Raw genomic sequence first — 26,136 nt, 5'->3', positions numbered from 1 at the left:
AAATTGCTTCAGGCCATGGGGACCCACCAATAACAGAAGAGTGCATGGAGAAAGAGCTCACCAGGTCACAATCGGCACTGGGATCCGAGGAGTTCGGGATCGCCTGGAGCCCATCTTGGTGGAGACCAGCATCCCGCGGGCATAAAAAAACAATCTGTGAGTAAAGACATCTTGAACCGCAGCCTTTGTGTTGCCTACTTCTTCCCGCGTCCTGTCAGCCCTGGAGAATACCGCCAGTAGGACTACAACTCCCATACATCCCACTCCTGTCACTGAAGTTTACTTGATCCCTACGACTGACTCTCCTAACGGTTGTCCCGGGGTTACCTGCTCCACCTGTGGGGAGCAGAAATACCTCAGCTGCCACAATACCATTCCCGGAGGTCCTGTCCAGCAGCCGCGGCCTCATAGCTGCAAAAAACAACAGGTGGTGTCACGAACTTTATCCAACTGTAATAGTCATCATCCCTCTTCACTTAAATAAAGACACCGCCAGGGTCACGGAGCTGGACCCCCGCCACCGCTGACGTCCCCGGACTAGTCCGGCCCAGTTCCGAGTGTTCCCGGCGTGTCACATTCATATGGTAAAGCGTATTCATATGGTGGGGCACACTCATATGGTGGGGTGCACTCCTATGGTGGGGCTCACTCCTATGGTGGGGCTCACACATATGGTCGGCGCACCCATACGAAGGGGCGCACCCATACGGTGGGGTGAACTCATACACTGGAGCACGCTCATACCATGAAGCACACTCACACTCATACCGTGGGCCACACTCATACTGTCGAGTAAACTCAAACAGTCGGGTGCCCTCATACTGTGGGATAAACTCATATGGTGGGGCGCACTCATATTGTGGGGCGCACTCATACAGTTATAAGCACTCATACTAAGGGGCGCACTCATACTATGTGGGACACTCATACGGTAGGGTGCACTCATATGGTGGGGCGCATTCATATGGTAAGGCGTATTCATAAGTTGGGGCACACTGCTATGGTGGGGCACACTCATACGGTAGGGCGCGCTCATACGGTGGAGCACACTCATATGGTGGAGCGCACTCATACTGTGGAGCGCACTCATACGGTGGAGCGCACTCATACGGTGGGGAGCACCCATACGATTGGGCGCACCCATACGGTGGGGTGAAGTCATACGGTGGAGCACGCTCATACCATGGAGTGCACTCATACGGTGAGGCGACACCGCTGGATCAGCACCAAACGTGAGTATATGACACGCCCACCAGGGCCGTGGGGCACTCGGAACTTGGCCGGTTCTGTTGGGAGGTCACGGCGGCAAGGCCTGACTCCGTGAACCTAGCGGTTTCGTTTAAATGAGGGGGATAGGATATTCACAGGGGAAATGAATCATGACGCCACCTGTGGTATTCGGCAACGTATAGCTGACGCTGCTTGATGGAACTGCTGGGGTAGATGGTGACGCAGCAAAGATAGTACAGCTTCCCACAGGTGGAGCTGGGCCCCAGGGCAGCCGTACGTAGTATTTAGCAGATGAAGTGCTTTGAATAGCATGGGGCTGGCTGCGCAGACAATGATTCCAGGACACAGCAGGATGCAGTCATTAGCTCTTTTACTCACAGTTGGCAGTTCCAGGTCATCACAGCCGGCCGGTCAAACACCGCCCTTGGAATGCGGAGTCCTGCAGTAACGAGATCCAGCCAATCCCCAGGTAATTCGGAGGCACATAACCGGTGTCCCTTTCTGAGTCCCTTTCCTGGTCATCTTCTTGCACTGGCTTTGTCCTCCTGCCCTGTGCTTCCCACACAGTGCCCCGAGCCGGTGTCCGCAGGCCTTTCTTGGGAGGCTCTTCTGCCCTTGTCCCCTAGCCCTCTGTGGTCACCTTTTCAACAGCCTGGTTGTTCTCCACTAGTCTAGGGGCCTGTTCCCCTTTGCGGCCTAGTCCCTCCACACCGGTGCGTCGGATGTTGATGCAAGCCCACGTCTGAATTTCCCACTGACTGTGGCTCTAGGACCCCTTCTTCCTTTCCTGTTTCCTTCTCATCCTGGGACAAGCTCCACCGGCTCCATTCCTTAAGACCTCTCTCCTTCCATCGTTCCGCCTTCTCTCTTCTGGTTCTCACCTGTTCTGCCTCTGTCTTGTTCTATCTAGTTCCACACACTACCTAAGCCCCACCTTCAGACTGGCTTGAAGTGGTGTGTGCCCCCTCCTTACCAAGAAATGGGGTACCACACCTCTGGCTAAGGTGCAGTACCTCTGTGGCGACTGAACCCTCAGGGGTGCCACATATAAGTATTATCATTTTATAAGGGGCAAACATAGTGATTGAGAAGGGGTTGTCCAAGTAGTGGACAACCCCTTTAACACTTTTGTTTACAGTTCATTGCCTAGGAGACCGACTACCACTACTTAGGATTAGGACAGTGAACACAATCAACACAGTGATTACAAGCTCAACATAAAAGAGCTTGTTTGCGCTGCTCATGCTTTGCTGTGCAGCAGCGATGGTCAGTCTTCAAGGCAACAAACTGTAAACAAAAGAAAATGTGTAAACAAAGGCTGAAAATATCAATAAGCAGGAAATGACAAAATTGCTCGTATTTACAAGCACTACCTGACAGTACACGGTTACGAAGATGGGAAAAACTTTTGTGATGCAGTCACTACTTACAGTCAAAAAGTAGTCAGGAAAGCTGGGGTCTGGTAACAGAAGGACACATATGAGCACAAAGAGTAAATGGAGGCATAGTCAGGTCAATATCCGAGGGTCAGAAAACCAGGAGAGCACGTAATAAGTTCAGGGGGAAAACAGAGATGTGGTCAGGTAACGGTCCGAGGTCAAACAGGCAGGAGGTCATGACAGGAACAAGTTGCTGGCAGAGAAGAGTCAAATAACAATCCGGGGTCAAAAATCCAGGAGAGCACGTAATAAGCACAGGGAGAAAACAGAGACGTGGTCAGGTAACTGTCCGAGGTCAGAAGGCAGGAGGTCACGACTGGGACAAGGAGTGGGCAGAGAAAAGTCAAATAACAATTTGGGGTCAAAAATCCAGGAGAGGACGTAATAAGCACAGGGAGAAAACAGAGACGTGGTCAGGTAACTGTCCGAGGTCAGAAGGCAGGGGGTCACGACTGAGACAAGGAGCGGGCACAGAAAGGTCAAATAACAATCCGGGATCAGAACACAAAGATCAGAACACTAGCAGAGACACAAGCGAACAGCACAACTGCAGAACCAAAGAATACAACTGGCAAGGTTCTGTGCTAGCATGCTCAGTAACAAGCCAGAGCAATTACCAGTAAGGAGCAACATCTGAGTAATCAGCACCAACATGGGATCCTGCGCTTTCAAACACACTGCTAGCTAACTCAGTAACACAGTAAAGCTCATCAGAGCATCTCCAAAGGCAAGATGCTCTGCACAGAGGAATAGTGTAAAGGGGGCTTTACACGCTACGACATCGCTAGTGTTCGCACCCGCCCCCGTCGTTTGTGCATCACGGGCAAATCGCTGCCCGTAGCGTACAAAATCGTTAGTACCTGTCACATATACTTACCTTCCTAGCGACGTCGCTGTGGGCGGTGAACAGCCTCCTTTCTAAGGGGGCAGTTCGTGCGGCGTCACAGCAACGTCACACGGCAGGCATCCAATAGAAGCGGAGGGGCGGAGAGCAGCAGCATAAAAGTCACGGCCACCTCGTTGCCGGCAGGACGCAGGTACGGTGTTGTTCCTCGTTCCCGAGGTGTCACACGTCGCGATGTGTGCTGCCTCAGGAACGACGAACAACCTGCATCCTGAACCAGCAACGACTTTTTGAAAATGAACGACGTGTCAACGATCAACGATAAGGTGAGTATTTTTGATCGTTAGCAGTCGCTCGTACGTCGCTAACAAGGACGAATGTGCGTCACGAATTCCGTGACCCCAACGACATCTCGTTAGGGATGTTGTTGCGTGTAACGGGGCCTTAACTGTCAGGAATGTAATTCAAGAAAATGCAGCAGAGCATCTTCTAGTCTGCAAGATGCTCTGCATAGAGGAATCGTGTCACCTTTAGTACAGAAGTTGGTGATAAATTAATATGTGGAGTGAAATACAAAGTTGCATTGTGGCTGCGCTGCACATGATACATTGTATCTGGTGATTTGGGATTGTTTTCAATAGAATATAAGGCAGCCTGGAAATGTAGAAAATTAGGGACAGTTGGCGTCTATGTAAACCACTCGCATTATTTTAGATGGATACAGCTGTTATCTGGGACTGTTACAGAAAAAAAAGCGATGGAGCTGAATTTTAGAAAACATGTTTTTAGCACATACTTGGCAATTAGTTTGACAGCAACTGGTATATGAAACAAAAATAATTATACTTGTTATAGAAACATTTCAGCTATTTTCTATATCAGGGGATGTATTATGTCTCCAATGTAAAGACTGTGACATGTGGAAGGGGAAGCGGAAAATAAGGCTCTTTGCATTTTATTTCTTGCTGAAATCCCATCACTGATTGACAACCAGAATGGCACAATCTGTGGATCTGTTCTTGACGACAACTAAGACCAGTTTGCAATTCAGTGGAATCCATGGGGATCTGTTGGGATCTATTCTAAAACACTCTTGCATAGTTACATAGGTTGAAAAAAGACCTAGTTCCATCTAGGTCAACCTTCCTCCACTAATTATAGTTAATGGCTCCATGAATAGAATACATGGAGCTAATGTGAACTATGCCCAAAAAAAATAGAAATAAAATGTAATAAAATTGGGAATAAAATGGAAAATGTTGCCCCCAAGTAGAAGAGTAGAATATGCCAGCTGTCAGCTGATTGGTTGGAATAAGACTCACCTTTTTCACTAGTTTCCAGCATGGAGTCCTTGTCTTCCAGCAGGTGACGCTGTGTCAGCATACCAGGGAATATAATGCCAGTGTAGTGCAGCCATTGATAGCCACAGATCATGCGTGCAGCAGTCTATTAAATACCACTATACAGTGTGTCCACCCATATCCTATCCACCGCCATTAACTTGAGAACAAATAAGGAATAACGTTTGGAACTCCATTCTAAGTCTGAACTGGGTGCAAAAACCTAAAAAACATCACTATGGGGAGATAAGGTATGCACACCAGTGACTATGGAAGGGGAATACATGTAATAGCAGAAACTGCTGCGTGAATACTGACTTGAAAAATCCAATAGCTATATGCAAGAATGAATATGTGAAAAATGGAATCTGCATTACTGCCATGAACATATGAATCAAGAGAAATTTAGCTACTGAATTGATCAATACAATAGAGCCCCAACACTACGCCAAAGTATTTCTCTACGTTGGGGTCCCTAGCTTGTGTGTGTCCTGTGTGTGTGTAATGCAGATTCCATTTTTCACATTTTCACTCTTGCATATAGCTATTGGATTTTTCAAGTCAGTATTCACACAGCAGTTTCTGCTATTTCATGTATTCCCCTTACATAGTCACTGGTGTGCATACCTTATCTCCCCATAGTGATGTTTTTTAGGTTTTTGCACCCAGTTCAGACTTAGAATGGTGTTCCAAACGTTATTCCTTATTTGTTGTTAGTTTTTCGTTTGTGAACCCTCCCCACTCCCACCTATTGCCAATCCATATCATACGCATAAATAGCCTGGGTCTCAGCTTCCCATACACGGTAAGTCATGGGCTTTACTATTCTACAGCATTGGCTAGATAAAAAAAATAGTCGGACATTACTGCTTGATTATTGGATTTTGTATAGGAGCAATTTGCATAAATGGGCTCATCCATTAGAGGATCGACCACTCCTTGGATCCATCATTTTATTTATTTTTTTTTCCATAAATCATTAGCAAATGTGAAAATAAGAAACTTTGCATTATATCTTATTTGAGGAATCTGCTTCTTTCTCCTCCTGGACTGATCTTTCATTTTCAAAAATAGCAAACCAGGGGTAAAATCTGTCTTATGTGAACACAGATTTTCCCATTATTGACAGTTAGGTGCACTTTGCACACTACGATATCGCAAGCCGATGCTGCGATGCCGAGCGTGATAGTCCCCGCCCCCGTCGCAGCAGCGATATCTTGTGATTGCTGCCGTAGCGAACATTATCACTACAGCAGCTTCACATGCACTCACCTGCCCTGCGACGTCGCTCTGGCTGGCGACCCGCCTCCTTATTAAGGGGGTGGGTCGTGCGGCGTCATAGCGACGTCACACGGCAGGCGGCCAATAGAAGCGGAGGGGCGGAGATGAGCAGGACGTAAACATCCCACCCACCTCCTTCCTTCCTTCAGCATAGCCGGCGTGAGCCGCAGGACGCAGGTAGGAGATGTTCCTCGCTCCTGCGGCTTCATACACAGCGATGTGTGCTGCCGCAGGAACGAGGAACAACATCGTAACATCGGTTCCTTTCGAAATTATGGAAATGACCGACGCTACACCGATGATACGATTTCGACGATTTTGCGCTTGTTAATCGTATCATAAAGGATTTACACACTATGATATCGAGAGCGAGGCCGGATGTGCGTCACTTTCAATTTGACCTCACCGACATCGCACCTGTGATGTCGTAGTGTGCAAAACCTGCCTTAGTATCTATAAGGTTCTATGCAGAACTGTTGATTAAGGAGAACTTGCAGTAGAATGTCTGTGTCGGCCTCTGGCTCCTCCCTTCTTCATAGAATCCTAAAAGCACCAACTATCATCTCAGTAATAGCAAAATCAGTCTTCACTGAATACAGATTATACTCATGAAGGGAGAGATCAGTCCAGGGAGAGAAAGAAGCACATTTCTCTGATAATAGATATTACAAAGTTGCTTATTTTGATGTGTACTATTGATTGATGTAATATCTATATATCTATTATATCTAATGGGCACCGGATATCGCATATTGGAGAAAAAATGCATCAGACATGTTCCCAAGGAAGATGAGCCATTACCAGAGAGGTCTAGAAGTGACACAATGAAAAGTCAATGGGAAAAGCATGATGGTGTCAAGTACGTGGCAAGGGTAGGGTCAGATGGTGCATGTCACATGTGACAGACAATCATGTGGTTTCTGGCCATAGAAGGTCACAGCGTCTGGTTGGGCAGAATGCTCCCTGACTTTCTATTGTTCCTGCTGTCAGTATTCATTGGTATAGGTAGCTTTGCTGCTCGATTTATCTCTCTCCTTTTTGGACCCAGCAGGAGCTCGCCTTCCACCCAGCTGCTGCTCATCAGCATTCCCTTAGTGTTTAAATACCCCTTCCTTCCTTTGGACTGTGCTGGTGATATTTTCAGTTCCTTCAAGAAGGTTGCAAGCAGGTGGCTTGTACTCCTCTGTGGTATCGTTGCAGAAAGCTCTGCTGAACATCTACCTGAGTATTCTAATGATAAGTAGTTCATGTCTTTCCCCCTGTGTGTCCTCCTTGTGTCTTCTACAGTTGTTTAGTAGGGTTGACGAAGAGCTCATCCCACCCATTCCCTATTTAGGGTGTAGCACTAAGGATACCTAGGGTCAGGTATACGGCTCGGCGCATAGGTGCGGAACCTATCTAGGGAGGTGAGGGACCCCAGGGACCAGCAGTAGTTCAGGCAGGGGTCACCATCTTCCTTCTCTCTAGACACAGGGTTTCCCTTCCCTTTCGCCGTGCACTTGGTACTTTCCTGTACCTAGCATGATAGTGCGGCCACATACAGCCAAAACTCTCCCCTCTGCCTTGGCTAATTGCTGCATAATTTTGTTTCACCATCATGCAAACATTGTTTTCCCCAGTGGGTAGCATTGGTCACAAGGTCTGGCCGTACTTTTACTGCAGACTTCCACTGATAAAAAAGACTAACCTGGGTGAGGTGTAATGGTAAAAGGAGTTTTGCATAAAATTCACCGATTGTCATGACAGCATCAGACGCTGTTCACATTACAGATCCTGACACTTCGCCCTATGCTTTCTCTGGTGCTTCTGGACTACACAGGCAAGCTCGCACGTCGACCAGCTGTGTGGTCATTCATGGTCAGGCTAGCATGAGTTAACCTCTACTAGGCTGCTTGTTACTTCTGGGACCACATGTTGTTGGAAGCCTATCACATTGGCTCCCTTCCTATTTAAGATGGTGGAATCTGTCCTCTCATGCCAACTATAGTTTCTTGCTGTGTTGGTCTGTGTGCTGTTGTCCCAGTCCAGATGGTGATTATATTGTGTGGTGCTTGGAGTTGTTTAGGAGTTCTCTTGTTGCCTTGTTGTTTCCTCCCTGCTTTTATATTCCTCCTTACCCATTATTGTCTTATTTCTTTTTATATGAGCATGCAGTGAGTTTTGGTTTCCCATCTGTCTATTTCTGTTGGCGTTATCACTCCTGCCCCAACCCACCCCAGGGGTTGGGGGGAGGGGTATAGGAGGAGTATGGCAAGAGTTAATTTCTGGTAACCTGCTGGTTACCTCTGGGATCACATGTTGTTGGAAACCTATCATATTTGCTCCCCACCTTTTTAGGATGGTGGAATCTATCTTCCCATGCCGACTATAGTTTATTCCTGTGTTGCTCTGTGTGCTTGTGTGTCCCAGTCCTGCTGGTGACTATAGTGTGTGGTGCTTGGAGTTATTGTACAGTTCTCCTATCGTCTTGTTTCTTCTCTGCTCTTATTTTCCTTCTTACCTCTTATAGTCGTATACCTCAGTGTGGGCATGCCATGAGATAGAGTTTCGGTTTCCCCTGTTTATCTATTTCTGTTGACTCTATCACTCCTGGCCCGGCCCTCCCCTTGGGTTGGGGAGAGGGGGTATAAGATTATGGTTGGTCAGGAGTAGGGCCAGGAAGGCGGCTCAGACATCCTCACCTTCAGAGGTAACTCTGACATAAGGGATAGCTAGCCTGACGGCAGTCTAGGAGCCCTTGTCCCCTGCTTTCTCCTCACTCACCATGACACTTAGTTTACCTTTTTTTTTGGCTGGGGACTGACTTTTAGAGAAAGTATATTGTGCTCAGTGTAGTCTGCTCTGCACAATACGCACGCAGATTAGTCATATACTATAATTACCGTACGGAGCCTTTCTCTGAATGTATCACATCATCATTTTGGCGCATTTACCTAAATTCTTTTCTATACATTTCGAGATCTGTTGTTTATGGCTGGATCAGTTGCCCAAGTATTTGTGCTTCTTGGACTCATCACAATCTCAGTCCCTGATGTGCTGTTCTCCAATCTGCTCTCATCACAAGATATATCTGGAATCAGCAGAAAATTTGGAGCGAGTGGAGCAAAGGGAATGTTTAGCTTTCCAGTTATTGTTTAACTGTCACTCTCATCGCTGGAGTTCAGAGAGTGTGCGGGAAGTGACCGCCGTATAGACGGACAAGCATACATTCATCAGAGTGCTCCGTATCAGATATAGAAGGCTTTTTCTGAGCTTTTTCATAGTTTCTAAATGCACATTCCTAAGATATAGATATATATATATATATATATATATATATATATATATATATATATCTATATCTATATATATATATATATATACAGTTAGGTCCAGAAATATTTGGACAGTGACACAATTTTCGCGAGTTGGGCTCTGCATGCCGCCACATTGGATTTGAAATGAAACCTCTACAACAGAATTCAAGTGCAGTTTGTAACGTTTAATTTGAAGGTTTGAACAAAAATATCTGATAGAAATTGTAGGAATTGTACACATTTCTTTACAAACACTCCACATTTTAGGAGGTCAAAAGTAATTGGACAAATAAACCAAACCCAAACAAAATATTTTTATTTTCAATATTTTGTTGCGAATCCTTTGGAGGCAATCACTGCCTTAAGTCTGGAACCCATGGACATCACCAAACGCTGGGTTTCCTCCTTCTTAATGCTTTGCCAGGCCTTTACAGCCGCAGCCTTCAGATCTTGCTTGTTTGTGGGTCTTTCCGTCTTAAGTCTGGATTTGAGCAAGTGAAATACATGCTCAATTGGGTTAAGATCTGGTGATTGACTTGGCCATTGCAGAATGTTCCACTTTTTTGCACTCATGAACTCCTGGGTAGCTTTGGCTGTATGCTTGGGGTCATTGTCCATCTGTATTATGAAGCGCCGTCCGATCAACTTTGCGGCATTTGGCTGAATCTGGGCTGAAAGTATATCCCGGTACACTTCAGAATTCATCCGGCTACTCTTGTCTGCTGTTATGTCATCAATAAACACAAGTGACCCAGTGCCATTGAAAGCCATGCATGCCCATGCCATCACGTTGCCTCCACCATGTTGTACAGAGGATGTGGTGTGCCTTGGATCATGTGCCGTTCCCTTTCTTCTCCAAACTTTTTTGTTCCCATCATTCTGGTACAGGTTGATCTTTGTCTCATCTGTCCATAGAATACTTTTCCAGAACTGAGCTGGCTTCATGAGGTGTTTTTCAGCAAATTTAACTCTGGCCTGTCTATTTTTGGAATTGATGAATGGTTTGCATCTAGATGTGAACCCTTTGTATTTACTTTCATGGAGTCTTCTCTTTACTGTTGACTTAGAGACAGATACACCTACTTCACTGAGAGTGTTCTGGACTTCAGTTGATGTTGTGAACAGGTTCTTCTTCACCAAAGAAAGTATGCGGCGATCATCCACCACTGTTGTCATCCGTGGACGCCCAGGCCTTTTTGAGTTCCCAAGCTCACCAGTCAATTCCTTTTTTCTCAGAATGTACCCGACTGTTGATTTTGCTACTCCAAGCATGTCTGCTATCTCTCTGATGGATTTTTTTCTTTTTCTTCAGCCTCAGGATGTTCTGCTTCACCTCAATTGAGAGTTCCTTAGACCGCATGTTGTCTGGTCACAGCAACAGCTTCCAAATGCAAAACCACACACCTGTAATCAACCCCAGACCTTTTAACTACTTCATTGATTACAGGTGAGTTCCCAAGCTCACCAGGCAATTCCTTTTTTCTCAGAATGTACCCGACTGTTGATTTTGCTACTCCAAGCATGTCTGCTATCTCTCTGATGGATTTTTTTCTTTTTCTTCAGCCTCAGGATGTTCTGCTTCACCTCAATTGAGAGTTCCTTAGACCGCATGTTGTCTGGTCACAGCAACAGCTTCCAAATGCAAAACCACACACCTGTAATCAACCCCAGACCTTTTAACTACTTCATTGATTACAGGTTAACGAGGGAGACGCCTTCAGAGTTAATTGCAGCCTTAGAGTCCCTTGTCCAATTACTTTTGGTCCCTTGAAAAAGAGGAGGCTATGCATTACAGAGCTATGATTCCTAAACCCTTTCTCCGATTTGGATGTGAAAACTCTCATATTGCAGCTGGGAGTGTGCACTTTCAGCCCATATTATATATATAATTGTATTTCTGAACATGTTTTTGTAAACAGCTAAAATAACAAAACTTGTGTCACTGTCCAAATATTTCTGGCCCTGACTGTATATATATATATATATATATATATATATATATATATAATCATTTATTAGACCATTCCTTGTTAAGTGACCACTCCAGCCAATCAGGAGGAACTATTTAGCTGCAGCAGTTATGTGTTCTCTGAGTCAGAAGAAGCAGTCTACTAGCTCTCTAGCTCAGACAGCACATGACCACTGCAGCCAATCGGCAGGCACTAATTAGCTGTAGCAGTTGTGTGTCATCTGAGCCAGGAGAAGAAGTCTATTAGCTCTCTAGCTCAGACAACACATGACTACTGCAGCCAATCAGCAGGCACTAATTAGCTGCAGCAGTTAGGTGTTGTCTGAGCCAGAAGAAGCAGTATTTTAGGTCTCTAGCTCAGACGGCACATGACCACTGCAGCCAATCAGCAGGCGCAAAATAGCTGTAGCAGTTATGTGTCGACTGAACCAGAAAAAGCAGTCTACTAGCTTTCTAGCTCAGACAGCCCATGATCACTGCAGCCAATCAGTGGGCGAATTACCTGCAGCAGTTATGTGTTGTCTGAACCAGAAGAAGCAATATACTAGTACTCTAGCTCAGATAGCACATGATCACTGCAGCCAATCAGCAGGCGCTAATGAGCTGTAGCAGTTATGTGTCAACTGAACCAGAAAAAGCAGTCTACTAGCTTTCTAGCTCAGACAACACATGACCACTGCAGCCAATCAGTGGGTGATAATTAGCTGTAGCAGTTATGTGTTGCCTGAGCCAGAAGACGCTGTATACTAGCTAAACAGCACATGGCCGCTGCAGATAATCAGCAAGCTCTAATTAACTGTACCAGTTATGTGTCGTCTGAGCAAGAAGAAGTCTACTAGCTCTGTAGCTGAGACGGCACTTGACCACTGCAGCTAATTAGTGGGTGCTTGTGTTAAAATGGATAGCTAGTAGAAATCATTATCAGCTCAACATCTGGTCTAGTCCTCTATAGCAGCCAGTCTTCATTTTTTATGGGGAGATAAGGTATGCACACCAGTGACTATGTAAGGGGAATACATGTAATAGCAGAAACTGCCGTGTGAATACTGACATGAAAAATTCAATAGCTATGTGTAAGAATGAAATGTGAAAAATGGAACCTGCATTACTGCCATGAATATATGAATAAAGAGAAATTTAGCTACTGAATTGATCAATGCAATAGAGCCCCAACACTACGCCAAAGTATTTCTCTACGTTGGGGTCCCTAGCTTGTGTGTGTCCTCTCATGCAGTTAAAAAACTTACCGTGTATGGGAAGCTGAGACCCAGGCTATATATACGATGTGGATTGGCAATAGGTGTGTATGGGGAGGGTTCACAAACGAAAAACTACTAACATTAAGGAATAACGTTTGGAACACCATTCTAAGTCTGAACTGGGTGCAAAAACCTAAAAAACATCACTATGGGGAGATAAGGTATGCACACCAGTGACTATGTAAGGGGAATACATGCAATAGCAGAAACTGCCGTGTGAATACTGACATGAAAAATTCAATAGCTATGTGTAAGAATGAAATGTGAAAAATGGAACCTGCATTACTGCCATGAATATATGAATAAAGAGAAATTTAGCTACTGAATTGATCAATGCAATAGAGCCCCAACACTACGCCAAAGTATTTCTCTACGTTGGGGTCCCTAGCTTGTGTGTGTCCTCTCATGCAGTTAAAAAACTTACCGTGTATGGGAAGCTGAGACCCAGGCTATATATACGATGTGGATTGGCAATAGGTGTGTATGGGGAGGGTTCACAAACGAAAAACTACTAACATTAAGGAATAACGTTTGGAACACCATTCTAAGTCTGAACTGGGTGCAAAAACCTAAAAAACATCACTATGGGGAGATAAGGTATGCACACCAGTGACTATGTAAGGGGAATACATGCAATAGCAGAAACTGCCGTGTGAATACTGACATGAAAAATTCAATAGCTATGTGTAAGAATGAAATGTGAAAAATGGAACCTGCATTACTGCCATGAATATATGAATAAAGAGAAATTTAGCTACTGAATTGATCAATGCAATAGAGCCCCAACACTACGCCAAAGTATTTCTCTACGTTGGGGTCCCTAGCTTGTGTGTGTCCTCTCATGCAGTTAAAAAACTTACCGTGTATGGGAAGCTGAGACCCAGGCTATATATACGATGTGGATTGGCAATAGGTGTGTATGGGGAGGGTTCACAAACGAAAAACTACTAACATTAAGGAATAACGTTTGGAACACCATTCTAAGTCTGAACTGGGTGCAAAAACCTAAAAAACATCACTATGGGGAGATAAGGTATGCACACCAGTGACTATGTAAGGGGAATACATGCAATAGCAGAAACTGCCGTGTGAATACTGACATGAAAAATTCAATAGCTATGTGTAAGAATGAAATGTGAAAAATGGAACCTGCATTACTGCCATGAATATATGAATAAAGAGAAATTTAGCTACTGAATTGATCAATGCAATAGAGCCCCTATGATTCCTAAACCCTTTCTCCGATTTGGATGTGAAAACTCTCATATTGCAGCTGGGAGTGTGCACTTTCAGCCCATATTATATATATAATTGTATTTCTGAACATGTTTTTGTAAACAGCTAAAATAACAAAACTTGTGTCACTGTCCAAATATTTCTGGCCCTGACTGTATATATATATATATATATATATATAATCATTTATTAGACCATTCCTTGTTAAGTGACCACTCCAGCCAATCAGGAGGAACTATTTAGCTGCAGCAGTTATGTGTTCTCTGAGTCAGAAGAAGCAGTCTACTAGCTCTCTAGCTCAGACAGCACATGACCACTGCAGCCAATCGGCAGGCACTAATTAGCTGTAGCAGTTGTGTGTCATCTGAGCCAGGAGAAGAAGTCTATTAGCTCTCTAGCTCAGACAACACATGACTACTGCAGCCAATCAGCAGGCACTAATTAGCTGCAGCAGTTAGGTGTTGTCTGAGCCAGAAGAAGCAGTATTTTAGGTCTCTAGCTCAGACGGCACATGACCACTGCAGCCAATCAGCAGGCGCAAAATAGCTGTAGCAGTTATGTGTCGACTGAACCAGAAAAAGCAGTCTACTAGCTTTCTAGCTCAGACAGCCCATGATCACTGCAGCCAATCAGTGGGCGAATTACCTGCAGCAGTTATGTGTTGTCTGAACCAGAAGAAGCAATATACTAGTACTCTAGCTCAGATAGCTCACATAGCTATTGAATTTTTCATGTCAGTATTCACACGGCAGTTTCTGCTATTGCATGTATTCCCCTTACATAGTCACTGGTGTGCATACCTTATCTCCCCATAGTGATGTTTTTTAGGTTTTTGCACCCAGTTCAGACTTAGAATGGTGTTCCAAACGTTATTCCTTAATGTTAGTAGTTTTTCGTTTGTGAACCCTCCCCATACACACCTATTGCCAATCCACATCGTATATATAGCCTGGGTCTCAGCTTCCCATACACGGTAAGTTTTTTAACTGCATGAGAGGACACACACAAGCTAGGGACCCCAACGTAGAGAAATACTTTGGCGTAGTGTTGGGGCTCTATTGCATTGATCAATTCAGTAGCTAAATTTCTCTTTATTCATATATTCATGGCAGTAATGCAGGTTCCATTTTTCACATTTCATTCTTACACATAGCTATTGAATTTTTCATGTCAGTATTCACACGGCAGTTTCTGCTATTGCATGTATTCCCCTTACATAGTCACTGGTGTGCATACCTTATCTCCCCATAGTGATGTTTTTTAGGTTTTTGCACCCAGTTCAGACTTAGAATGGTGTTCCAAACGTTATTCCTTAATGTTAGTAGTTTTTCGTTTGTGAACCCTCCCCATACACACCTATTGCCAATCCACATCGTATATATAGCCTGGCTCTCAGCTTCCCATACACGGTAAGTTTTTTAACTGCATGAGAGGACACACACAAGCTAGGGACCCCAACGTAGAGAAATACTTTGGCGTAGTGTTGGGGCTCTATTGCATTGATCAATTCAGTAGCTAAATTTCTCTTTATTCATATATTCATGGCAGTAATGCAGGTTCCATTTTTCACATTTCATTCTTACACATAGCTATTGAATTTTTCATGTCAGTATTCACACGGCAGTTTCTGCTATTGCATGTATTCCCCTTACATAGTCACTGGTGTGCATACCTTATCTCCCCATAGTGATGTTTTTTAGGTTTTTGCACCCAGTTCAGACTTAGAATGGTGTTCCAAACGTTATTCCTTAATGTTAGTAGTTTTTCGTTTGTGAACCCTCCCCATACACACCTATTGCCAATCCACATCGTATATATAGCCTGGGTCTCAGCTTCCCATACACGGTAAGTTTTTTAACTGCATGAGAGGACACACACAAGCTAGGGACCCCAACGTAGAGAAATACTTTGGCGTAGTGTTGGGGCTCTATTGCATTGATCAATTCAGTAGCTAAATTTCTCTTTATTCATATATTCATGGCAGTAATGCAGGTTCCATTTTTCACATTTCATTCTTACACATAGCTATTGAATTTTTCATGTCAGTATTCACACGGCAGTTTCTGCTATTGCATGTATTCCCCTTACATAGTCACTGGTGTGCATACCTTATCTCCCCATAGTGATGTTTTTTAGGTTTTTGCACCCAGTTCAGACTTAGAATGGTGTTCCAAACGTTATTCCTTAATGTTAGTAGTTTTTCGTTTGTGAACCCTCCCCATACACACCTATTGCCAATCCACATCGTATATATAGCCTGGGTCTCAGCTTCCCATACACGGTAAGTTTTTTAACTGCATGAGAGGACACACACAAGCTAGGGACCCCAACGTAGAGAAATACTTTGGCGTAGTGTTGGGGCTCTATTGCATTGATCAATTCAGTAGCTAAATTTCTCTTTATTCATATATTCATGGCAGTAATGCAGGTTCCATTTTTCACATTTCATTCTTACACATAGCTATTGAATTTTTCATGTCAGTATTCACACGGCAGTTTCTGCTATTGCATGTATTCCCCTTACATAGTCACTGGTGTGCATACCTTATCTCCCCATAGTGATGTTTTTTAGGTTTTTGCACCCAGTTCAGACTTAGAATGGTGTTCCAAACGTTATTCCTTAATGTTAGTAGTTTTTCGTTTGTGAACCCTCCCCATACACACCTATTGCCAATCCACATCGTATATATAGCCTGGGTCTCAGCTTCCCATACACGGTAAGTTTTTTAACTGCATGAGAGGACACACACAAGCTAGGGACCCCAACGTAGAGAAATACTTTGGCGTAGTGTTGGGGCTCTATTGCATTGATCAATTCAGTAGCTAAATTTCTCTTTATTCATATATTCATGGCAGTAATGCAGGTTCCATTTTTCACATTTCATTCTTACACATAGCTATTGAATTTTTCATGTCAGTATTCACACGGCAGTTTCTGCTATTGCATGTATTCCCCTTACATAGTCACTGGTGTGCATACCTTATCTCCCCATAGTGATGTTTTTTAGGTTTTTGCACCCAGTTCAGACTTAGAATGGTGTTCCAAACGTTATTCCTTAAGGTCTTCATTTTTTAGGCACCACCACATCATGAGATGCCAGGCCTAATATGCCAGGTGCTGAAGTGAAGACCGGCTGCCACAGGGGGCCGCACTGGACACCGGACTAGGGCACAAGGAATCAAATTGCTCCTATCGTCCAGTGCTGACTTGACCTGTATATACATGTGAACGCTGCAGCCAATCACTGGACTCAGAAGTCTCTTCCGTAAATGCATCATCACCACTGCAGGACAAGTCACCCAGGCTGGCCGGGATTATCAAAGTGGCGGCACTGAGTGATATAAAAGGTAAGTAATGATTATTTAATTATTTTATTACATTTCCTGGCAGTTTGTTTTTGATTTTTGCTAAAAAAAGAAAAAAAAAAAAAAGTTTTTATTTTCATTTGTTAGTGTATTTTTAATTGTTTTTACTAAGTCCATAAAGGTCCTATGTTATATACTCGAGGTGATCACCGGATACAACTTTTTCATCAACTTGCAGAAATTTCTACAAAAGCCAAAAATCCACCGGTTGCTAAATTGTATAAATAACCAATGCCCGGCTGTGTTTTCCTGAGCTCTATTCCAGTAATGTCTTCTCTTCCAATGAACACAAAATGAGCTCATCAATGCTATATTATTGACTAGACCAGCATGAGTCAAATTATGCTGCTAATTGGTGCTTGCTTATTGCCTTTTTATACCACTTACTGCTCATTCGGTTCCATGTTAGACAGATTACAATTAAGAGCAAGGTAATGTCTCATGGGTAATTGCCGAGCTCCTTTTATTCAATTCCTAAACCATATCCTTGCTGGAAGAGTCGATATTACTGTGCGGAAATGATCTCTCTACTTCTGCGGGTAAAAGAGGGTTAATTAAGAAGAAATGAAATGCATTTTATGGAATTAGTTCACATTAATTTCATGAAAAAACGGTTCCGTCCATCCATTCATCCATCCAGGGGTGCAGAGGTAACAGTTCTTCCCAGAAATTGCAAGGTCACCTAAAGACATCTTATTATAAATGGTGCATTGGAGATGGGAACAATCATTACTGCTAAGAAAATATATATAAAAATTGAGATACTTAGAGTATAAAAAAATGGACAGTTTTATGTGAGCCCAATAGCCAGTGTCAAGGCGTATCTCTTAATGTTGAGTACTATCTACTGTAGTTCTCACTGGGCTAAAAAAACTTGCAATTTAAAGGGCAAATAGGAACCTGCTAATAAAGAGTTTAAATCGCCTAATGCTGATGAGGAGTGCCCAATCTATTTATCTATCTATTTATAATAAATAAAGAGAGTTGCACTCTGAAATGCTAAGATATGTTAACAAGGAAAATAGGAATATGAACATGTATTACTGCTAAGAAAATACATATAAAAATTGACATACTTTAGAGTATAAAAAAGGCCAGTTTTGTGTGAGCCCAGCAGCCAACGTCAAGGCGTATCCCTTAATGTTGGATTCCTATCTTCTGTAACTCCTGTCATTGGGTTAATAAACGTCCAATTTAATGGACGGATAGGAACCTACTAATAAAGAGTTAAAATCACCAAAGGCTGATTAGAATGAGTGCTCATTCAGAAGGTATGAGCCAATAATCTAAGAAAAAAGACTGATTGCACTTCCTAACACGCAAATGTGAAGAGGTGCATACTGATCATGAGATATATTATAACAAATAAAGAAATTGTTGCACTCAGAAATGCTAAGATGTTAACAATGAATATAGGAATATAAACATGCATTACTACTAAGAAAATACACATAAAAATTGAGATACATAGCATATAAAAAAGGCCAGTTTTATATGAGCCCAACAGGCAATGTCAAGGTGTATCTCTCTGTTGGGTCCCTATCTACTCTAATGCCTCTCTTTAGGCTAAAAAAACCTCACATTTATTGGTGAATAGTAACCTGCTAATAAAGTATTAAAATTGCCTAAGGCTGATGAGGAGTGCTCTATCTATCTATCTATCCCTCTATTTATCTATCTATCCCTCTATCTATCCCTCTATCTATCCCTCTATCTATCTATCTCTCTATCTATCTCTCTATCTATCTGTGGCGCCCCAGGACCTGGTCGCCACAACAGCATTGCCCTCCCAAAGGGTTAATGCTGAGCCTGGGGGTAATTGGGAGGTCTATTGGCCAGTAAGTTTAACATCCAACGCAGTTCTCCCTCCGGCCAGCAGGGGGAGCTCTGAACCTGGAAATCCAGGGAGCATTCCTTAAGTCTGACCTGAGGGAGGAAGTAGTGGTCAGTCTGTAGAGAGAAGTGATAGGAAGCAGACGCAGAGTGTGCTGTCCTGTGAATCTGGGGCCTAGAGCTGGAGTAGCTTGGCCCAGGGAAGCAGGAGTAGCAGAGAGGCAGAGAAGAGACTCGGACATCGGAGTCTGTGGCCACCAGGGCTTAAAATACTCCCTGGTAGCCGAATCCGAAGGGCAGGAGAGCTGCAAGCACCTGGCCCATAAACAGCCCGAAGGTACAGCTGCATCATCAGGGCCCGGTGTGGACTCCAGCAGAGAAGCACCAGAGAGGGCCTGCGCAGCCTACCACAGAGGGAAAGGGACGTACCACCGGTCCCAGCAGCAAGAGGGCCATTCCTAGATCCAGAGAGCAGGGTCCTATAATAGTAAAGAAAAGAACAGGAGTAGGCCTCATACTCAGCTGGCCAAAAAGATCACCCCAAGTACTTCCAGGCCGACCGGATCCCCTTCACCACCTGTGACGGTCTCCCAGGACTGGACTGTTCTTAAAGTAAAAGAGGAGAAGGTAAAGAGACTGTTGTTTGTGCCTGGTTCTTTCATTGCCTGTCGGCCCTGCACCGTGTTATCCACACAACACCATAGACTTTCACGAGCACCAACAGTGTCCCCGGGGCACCGCTCCACCTGTGGGGAGCAGTACCACCATTGCTGCCGTATCATCACCCCGGAGGCCTCACACAGCAGCGGCGGCTTAATAGCCGCAGACCACAGGTGGCGTCATGAAACAAATACTTTAATTGCTCCCAAGTCACCAGCCATATTTAAACTGACACCCACCAGGGCCACGGAGTCGGGCTCCGCCACCTCTGACTACCCCCGGACTAGTTCAGCCCGACACCGGGTGTCCCATAGCCCTGGGGTGGGCGAGACATATCTATCTATCCCTCTATCTATCCCTCTATCTATCTATCTATCCCTCTATCTATCCCTCCCTCTATCTATCCCTCTATCTATCCCTCTATCTATCCCTCTATCTATCCCTCTATCTATCTATCTATCTATCCCTGTATCTATCTATCCCTATATCTATCCCCCTATCTATCTATCCCTGTATCTATCTATCTATCTATCTATCTATCTATCCCTCTATCTATCTATCTATCTATCCCTGTATCTATCTATCCCTATATCTATCCCCCTATCTATCTATCCCTGTATCTATCTATCTATCTATCTATCTATCCCTCTATCTATTTATCTATCTATCTATCCCTCTATCTATCTATCTATCTATCCCTCTATCTATCTATCTATCCCTCTATCTATCTATCCCTCTATCTATCTATCCCTCTATCTATCTATCCCTCTATCTATCTATCTATCTATCTATCTATCTATACCTGTATCTATCTATCCCTCTATCTATCCCCCTATCTATCTATCTATCTATCACTCTATCTATCTATCTATCTATCTATCTATCTATACCTGTATCTATCTATCCCTCTATCTATCTATCTATCTATCTATCTATCTATCTATCTATCTATCTATCTATCTATCTAGCTATCTATCCATACCTGTATCTATCTATCCCTCTATCTATCTATCCCTCTATCTATCTATCTATCTATCTATCTATCTATCTATCTATCCCTGTATCTATCTATTTATCTATTATCTGTAACAAATAAAGAATAGAGAAAAAGTTGCAATCTGAAATGCTAGAAAATGTTAGCAAAGAATAAAGGAATATAAATATGCATTACCACTAACAAAATACATATATAAATTGAGATACTTAGCATATAAAAAGGCCAGTTGCCAGTTTTATGTGAGCACAACAGCCAACATCAAGGCGTATCTCTTAATATTGGGTTCCTATCTACTCTAACGCCTCTCCACTCTGAGTATTTTGAGAAGCTTTTGGAGCAGAAACAAAGAACAAATTCTCCAAAACTTCTTCAACAACTCAAAACTCCTCAAAAAAATTGGAGTTTCTGCTCAGAAAACTCTTTAAAAAAAACCCATCCTTACGGCATGTGCATATAACGGCTTTTAGACACCGGCACACTCATTATTTTTGAAGCAGAAGATAATTCAGGAAAATGCTTTCGGTAAGCATTTCAGAAGAGTTTTTAGACGTCCATTGAAATGGATTTGCCGCTAATGTTTCTTTCTTTCTAAATTATATATTACGTAGTGGTGGCTTCAAAGTAGAAGCCTCTAGAAGACTGGACCGGTCAGTTCTTTTAGCTGCTTTGGTTAAAAGAACTTACAAAAGATGGGAGAAATTATAAGAAGGAAATTATATAGCCGGACCACCCATTGACGATTTGCCTTGTGCCTCACAGTCCAGGAATACTTGTCCCTTCACCTCTGGAGAAACTTAAAGCTTCACCTGACTCAGAAGACTTAGAACATGTTGAGCCGGATTCTGATGAAGACTGTCACGCTAGTCCCAACGAGCCACAGCTTTTTTCACAGCTCGAATTAAATGATTTAGTCAGGGACTTGGACCTAAACATTCTGTAGAACTTGTAGACTCTAGACTAAAGAAAAAAAACCCTTCTAACGCCCGGTACCTGTTTTCATGGTACAGAAGCAGAGGAAAGGATTTCCATCCATACTTTTCTCAAGACGGTACTCTAGTGTATCGCAGCAATATTCTTGGGCTGATGGAAAAAATGTAACATTGAGAACAATGTGAGAGGGTGAAGACTCTTCATTGATTCATCCAAAAAGAGTCTGAAAGCTGCTACTATACAATGGCAGTGAGTATGCTTCAGTGCCTGTAGGGCATTCTGGGCACTTGAAGGAAAGTGATGAGAATTTAGACTTTATTCTCAAGAAACGTAACTACGAGGATCAAGGATGGTCATTATGTGGTGATCTGAAAGTTCTCTTTTTACTCCTTAGGCAGCGAGGATGATACACGAAGTACCCATGCTTTTTGTCTGAATGGGATGGCCAGGTTAGGAATCATCACTAGAGCCAAAAACGTTGGCCAACGAGAACATCTGTGCAACCTGGAGTCAAGAACTGAGCTGCGGAAAGTTTAGTTGATTCCACTAAAGTTCTCCTGCCACCGCTCCACATTAAGCTTGGACTGATGAAGATGTTTGTGAAAGCTCTACCGAAAGAAGGAGAGGCTTCTAAGTACCTGTGTACCACTTTTCAGAGACTGTACGAAGCAAAACTGAAGGAAGGCATTTATGTGGGTCCGGATATTCGGAAACTCATGAAGGACAACGTGTTCGAAACAAAAATGAAAGCTGTTGAGAAGACGGCTTGGGATTCTTTTAAAGCAGTCGTGAAGAAATTTCTAGGTAACAACAAGGATCCAAAATGTAAGTCCATCGTGGAGAACGTGCAGAAACATTTCAAAGTCTTGGGTTGTCTGATGAATTTAAAGTTACATATTTTACTTTCTCATTTGGACGACTTTCAAAAAAATTTTTTGGGTGAAAACCAAGGATAGCGCTAGTACAAAAAAATCAGACATGTGAATGAGGCCTAAGGCTGAGCTCCTGGACATGATAATGTCAGCCAGGTATGCAGCATGGTGATATTTCCCGGATAGAGGAGCAACTATATTTCAAAGCCAACAAGTAGTTGTGTATTGAAATGATTCATCTGAGACTCCTTAGGCTGTGCTAGGTAGGTAGTGCCTACATAAGTCAGAGCGGCTGCCAGCCAAGACACACAAAGAGTAACCTTACATGAGAGGCGTAGCACGAAGCAAGTGACCAGGTCGGTGACAGGTACTTTTTAAGTAGTGAGCCTATAAGTTACCTCTATAATTGTGTACCTCATTGAAGTTAACTCACCAAGCTTGTGTGCCACATGGAAATGTAACTGTTACACATAAGTGCCATTTTAGAGAAAATTATAAACCCCTTTAAACTTATAAGTGTCTCTGCAAAGCTCTACAGCACTGACAAATTCCTGTGGCCACCATAATATACTCATATTCCTGTGTTCCTTTGGATTACACAGTATTTTTATACTCCAAGTTGTCTTGTGTAACACTGCTACTGGCAGACTCCCACCCGCTTAGCTGTGGCTGCTCCATCACTGCCGCCAGTTCCCAGGACCTGTGCACGCCACACATGCATCCTGGAAGCACATTTAGGGCATGTGCGCGAACACATACATACTTTTTCTTAAGGGGTCAGCGCGCCCTAACCTGGAAAAGTTTCTCAGCCTCTGGATGAGAAGCACTATGTATGTAAAGCACCCTCCCCTTACGGGAGGTGCCTGGGCAACATGGTCTATGCTTTTAGAGACACGTTGCTAGATGTCAGATCCCTTGTGCTGCTGCTCTTGTAATTTTATTGCTGTGTGATGTATCGCTAATTCCCGTCTGTGTTCCCGTACCTGATGTACCCACTGCTGCTCCTATCCTTACCAGCTGATTTACCGTGCCTGACGCCTCATCAGTCGTCCCAGGTGCATCTGCCTATCAGAGACTGTCAGTGTCCATACACCTGGGATCAGATGTCGCAGCACCGAGTCTCCCTGAGTGGCACCTGGTAGCCCAGTCCATCCTCACCATCAGAGGTACTGGTGAAAACTCAGTGATGCCCCTTAGGTGACGGTGTGCTGCGGCCCAGTGGGTCCACTCCCGCTCACATTACAGTCTGCAAGTTTCAATATGACCATGAACATAATGGGAATAAAAGGGATTTACAGAATTTAAAGAAGGATCTGCATTCTTCCATAAACAGCGCCACTCTTGTCCGTTGGCCTAGTCTAGTATTGCACACCAACGCAATGCCAGGTCACAATATCGGTGTTGATTATTTGGGGGGAAAATGCAATCCATCAGCATAACCACTGGTGGACCCTTCCCTTCCAAAGGGTTTATTTAACTACCTGCTAAGAGAATGTAGAAGCATCTGAGTAATAGCTTAGTAATGTAGAATACCGAGTCAATTTCTCAAATGGTTCCAATTTACTATGATGGGCCGCAGGCTACTTATCATCAAACGTGCCTACAAACATCCCCCACATTTTCTCACGCAGCTAATTTTTTTCAGCGTGGAGACACTTTAGCTTGTCACAAAACAGCAGATAGTCAGGCTTTCAGCAATTATTCTCTTTACTTAACACATATCTCTCAGCCAGTTTCTTCCAGAGCCGCATCTGGGCCGATAGCGGGAAGATGACTGACTAGTGCTCGCAGTTACCAGCTCATTTGCACTTTAAATGGTGCAAGACAATGAACCTTAATTAGCTCATCACTGCAAGCTTCCAAAGTATTATGTTTGAGGTAGTTACGAGATATTTCTGCTTTGATTAAAGGTACCAAACCGCAAAGAGAATGCCGGAGGAAGCGGCAAACAAGTCCAAGTCCCCCAACATCAGAGGATATAGTTAATCATTTTGTTTTCACAAGAGCCGGAGCTTGTGTTAGTCAGTCCAGACACACTTGATGATTTCTCTATGAAACTGGTGAATTATTTACAGAGTTCATGGTCAGCCGGGGATCAGACCGGTTCATAGACACGCAACAGCGATACTACGCTCAGAGAATGTTTGCACATGAGTGAATGGATGGGGATTAGATACAAACGGACGGTTATGTTTTTATGCTTTTTAAGGAAACTTTACACATATAACATATCTAGTAAAAAAGTAATAATTTGTAACTTAGTTTTTGTTTTCACTAAAAAAAAATAATTCCATGTTTGTTGATTCTCACCGCTCGCAGCCATCTCTGGGGCAAGCTCAGGAACTTGACACATAACTGAGTAAGGGGCCTTTAACACTGCTTTCCGATCTCCGATCGGTGGTCTTGTCGGAGTTCCATCCGAACCCCCTGCAAAAAGTGTTTCGGGCGTGTAGACGGGGCCATTGATTATATGGTGCACATGGGAGTATATGCCTATTGGAGGCAGACACCTAGACATACAGTAGCAGACTGCATCTGGGTGCCCCCCTCCAGTAAGCGTATACTCCCGAAAATGGTGCACGACAGAGCACATGGTGACTCCGTCTGCACCATTATAGTCACTGGCCCTGTTGTCGCATATGTCCGAAACCCGTCTTGCCTGGGGTTCGGCCGGAAGCCCTAACGGTACCATTGAACGGAGATCGGAACGCACTGTGAAAGGCCACTAAAGCATGAACAGTTTGCAGTAAGATCCTACACTTCCCCTTAGTGGCGGCGGCCGGCAAGCAAAATACAATCAAACTTCAGGAAAAGAAGGGGTTAATGCCGAAGAAATTCCAGATGGCAATTAAGGAACATAATGTTTTATTAAGTCAACGTGTTTCAGAGATCTATGTCTCCTTCGTCAGGACTAGAAATCACATTTTGTATTACAGAGAGGGCAAAAAGTGTCCCATTTTTACGGACTGTCCTGTAATTTCTGGACAATTGACCAGCCAGGTTCCCATACGCTCCCTTCATGACTTTTTTACAGGCCTCTAAATATGGATGACAGGCTCCATCTAATGACGCAGCATTCTGCTACCATTCAACACCAATCTTCTGGAAGGGTTGCTCTACACGATTCAAGCGAAGTCAGGCTTTGGCAACCACCAGGAGATTTGCTGACTTTTCCAGAAGTCTAAGATGTCCCAGCTCTTTCCAGGACCCAGGAACTGTCAAGTACTTTTTATAATTTTTGTAAAATTCAAGACAAACTGCTTACCGAATACCGAGTGCTATTCCAAAAATAGTGTTCTTTTTCCACATTGACTTGCATTGGGTTCCTTAGTCGTGAGGAATACCGGAATAGAACTGTCACGGGTGTGTCACGTGTGACAGACAGTCATGTGGTTTCTGGTCATAGAAGGTCACAATGTTTGGCTGTGCAGAATGCTCCCTGACTTTCCATTGTTCCTCCTGTCAGTATTCATTGGTATAGGTAGCTTTCCTGCAGGATTAATCTCTCTCCCTTTTGGACCCAGCAGGATCTCGACTTCCACCCAGCTGTTGATCATCAGTTTTCCCTTAGTGCTTAAATATCC

This window comes from Anomaloglossus baeobatrachus, chromosome 11 (genome assembly GCF_048569485.1).
Source record: "Anomaloglossus baeobatrachus isolate aAnoBae1 chromosome 11, aAnoBae1.hap1, whole genome shotgun sequence".
Classification (NCBI taxonomy): Eukaryota; Metazoa; Chordata; class Amphibia; order Anura; family Aromobatidae; genus Anomaloglossus; species Anomaloglossus baeobatrachus.
The sequence above is the reverse complement of the archived record's forward strand: the minus strand, read 5'-3'. Positions refer to the sequence as shown.